The 3221-nt window shown below is 43.4% G+C and overlaps 1 pseudogene; it reads left to right on the top strand.

Moving 5' to 3' along the window:
* The first annotated feature begins 714 nt into the window (after positions 1-714).
* LOC140908193 (E3 SUMO-protein ligase ZBED1-like) lies at positions 715-3000 on the top strand (annotated as a pseudogene).
* The last annotated feature ends 221 nt before the right edge of the window (positions 3001-3221 follow it).

Raw genomic sequence — 3221 nt, 5'->3', positions numbered from 1 at the left:
GCACAAGTAACTCATTCAAGTAGCCACAATGGCCATTACAGTAGTGCAAAAAAAGATATGAATGGAAGTCCCCTGTGTTCTAAGAGTAAGGCAACTCCAGCTATGTAAAAATTAAAAAAAAGAGGAATACAACTCGCCACTGGCTATTCCCATGCTTCTGACAAAATTCCTTCCCTGACTTTGTTAAATGTAAATTATTCATATTTTCGTTAGGGCTGTCAATGAATTGCAGTTAATTCAAATTAATAAAAAATTAGATTTTTAAAATAGGAATTAATCAGTGTTTTAATAGCTCTGTTAAACAATAGAACACCAATTCAAATTTATTATAAACATTTGTGCATGTTTTTCTACATTTTCAAATTTATTGGTTTCAATTACAACACAGAGCACAAAATGTACAGTGTTTATATTATTCTGATTACAAATATTTGCACTGTAAAAAAATCAATATTTTTCAATTCACCTCCTACAAGTACTGTAGTGCAATCTCTGTCATGAAAGTGCAATTTACAAATATAGAATTATTATTATATTTTTAGGGCTGTAAATTAATCATAGTTAACACAAGCGATTAATGTAAAACAAATTAACACTTTTTTTTAAAAGAGCGTTAATAGCACACCGCTGTTTTGATTCTTTTCACTTACTATACTTTGGCACAGTTCTACTGTGTTCTCATGATCTGGAGTGATTAAATATCAGAAAAAGTTAATGAAGCAAAGCAGCAAAAGTTCAGGTCTTTTGAATGGGTTGTTTATTTTAAAAAAAAAAAACTTCCTGATGGCTCTCTGTAACTATTGGAAGGCTGAGTTCCAATACCATCTAAGTACTATGCAATACCACCTATGCACTAAACATGCTTTCACTTCCAGTTCTTCTGCTACAGATAACCCACCGACCTTGGGCTGTGCCTCCACAAAGAGCCTGGCATGGCACCACCCATGCTCCTCCCCGAAGCCCACTCCTGCTTGCCCTTCCCCCTGGGTCCCAGCCCAGGCAGGCTGCTCCTCTTCAGTGCTGCTGGGGCTAGGGGACTGGGATTTGGGGTGGCTGGGGCCACGCGGCTCAGCGCTTGGGGGCCAGATGTGCCGTGTGCCACTAGTCCTCCCGGGTGTTAGGGGTGGGGGGGCCCCACACGCCGCCTGCCCCATGCTTGGGGGGTCTGGATGCACTGGGGCGGTACACCATCCTCCCTGTGCAAATGAATCCCACCAGCCATGAAAGACTATGCTTACAAACTTTCAGGATTGTGACAAGCCCATGGGTCAAAGTACAACAGCTTAACTAATCCTATGGCAAAGTGGATAGCTATGAACTGCAGACCACTCAACCTTGTAAATGATAGAGAGAGCTGAGAGATGTTATTCAAATTGCACCTTCCATTCAGTCATACACCTTGCCCTCCTGAAGAACTATTGCATCATGAATACATGACCTATGTCACACTGAGAAGGCTACCAAGGTGGAGCTTCTGAAAAATGCACAAGCTGCTGCTTTAGACTGGTGATCACTGGACATCCTTGAGCAATCACAGCTATTTTGGAGTCAAGGCATACCTGATTGATGCTGCATGGACACGTCAGTCATTTGCTTTAACAGTAACACATACTGAAGAGACATTATGCTGAAGCATGGACAGAGCATTCTTGGATGTTGCAAAAGAATGAAATATTCAAGAAAAAAGTAACAATTAGTATTGACAGTGCATGTAGTAGGATGGCAGCAGACAGCCATTGGCCTCTTGACCACATGATGTACGTTGCTCACAGTCTGCAGCAATCCATTACAGTAGCATTCAGTGCTGGTGGTTTTGAAAATGTGCTGGCAAAATGTAGAAAACTTGTGGGCCATTTCAAACACAGTCCGGCTCACAGTCAAGAGGTAGGAATACAACAAGCTGCAAATTGACAGAAACAAGAACCTCTTGTACAAGATATTTCAACCAGATGGAACTCCACATTGGGTATGGTTCAGTGCCTGTTAACGCCGACAGACCCCGTTCATTGGCAAGCGGGACTGAACCGGAGACCTCTAGAGCTTAGTACATGAGCCTCTACCGCATGAGCTAAAAGCCAGCTGGCTCTTAGCTAAGGCTGTAGAGCAGACTCATTTTATCTCTCTCTTTTTAAGTGGTCTCGGTGCCACTAAATGGGACAGAACACCACACCCAGGAGGTGTATGAGTTACACCTGCTTGGCAATAGAGCCACTATCACAGCCACATTAGGTCTTCAAAAACACAAATCTATCAGTGCTGACAAGTCAAGATTTTGAAAAACTGCAAAAGCTAGAAACTCTACTTCAGCCCTGCACGTTTGTGGCTCAACTCCTTGGGTGGGAATTGTAGGTTTCCTAGTCAATGGTTTTACTCTCATTCTGCCATATATTTCGTGTTATGGCAGTCTCGGATGATGAGCCAGCATATGTTGTTCAATTTAAGAACACTTTCACTGCAGATTTGACAAAACTCAAAAAAAGGTACCAAAATGAGATTTCAAAAAGATAACTTCAGCACTCAACCCCAGGTTTAAGAATCTAAAGCGCCTTCCAAAATCTGAGAGGGACGAGGTGTGGAACACGCTGTCATAAGTCTTAAAAGAGCAACACTCCAATACAGAGCCCAAACCATCAAAAAAAGAAAATCAATCTTCTCTTAGTGGCATCTGACTCAGATGATGAAAATGAATGTGCATCGGTCCACACTGCTTTGGGTCATTATCAAGCAGACTCCATCATCAGCATGGTAGCATGTCCTCTGGAATGGTGGTCAAAGCATGAAGGGGCATATAAATGTTTAGCATATCTGATATGTAAATACCTTGCAATGCTGGCTACAACAGTGCCATGTGAACACCTGTTCTCAGTTTCAGGTGACGTAAATAAGAAACAGGCAGCATCATCTCCTGTAAATGTAAACAAACTTGTTTGTCTTAATAAGCGGCTCATGGGTGAGCAAACTGTGGCCCGGGAGCCGCATCCAGCCCCCCAGATGTTCTAATCCTGCCCTCGAGCTCCAACCAGGGAGTGGGGTTGGGGCCTTACCCTATTCCACATGGCTCCCACAAGCAGCTGCATGTCCTCCCTCCGGCTCCTATGCGTAGGGGCAGCCAGGAGTCTCCACACACTGCCTCCACCCCAAGCACCACTCCCACAGCCAATGGGAGCTGCAGCTCCACGTAGGAGCTGGATGTGAGTACAGAGCAAGGAACATGTGCAAAT

This window comes from Lepidochelys kempii, chromosome 3, assembly GCF_965140285.1.
Source record: "Lepidochelys kempii isolate rLepKem1 chromosome 3, rLepKem1.hap1, whole genome shotgun sequence".
Lineage (NCBI taxonomy): Eukaryota > Metazoa > Chordata > Testudines > Cheloniidae > Lepidochelys > Lepidochelys kempii.
This window is presented reverse-complemented; position numbering and strand designations above follow the sequence as displayed.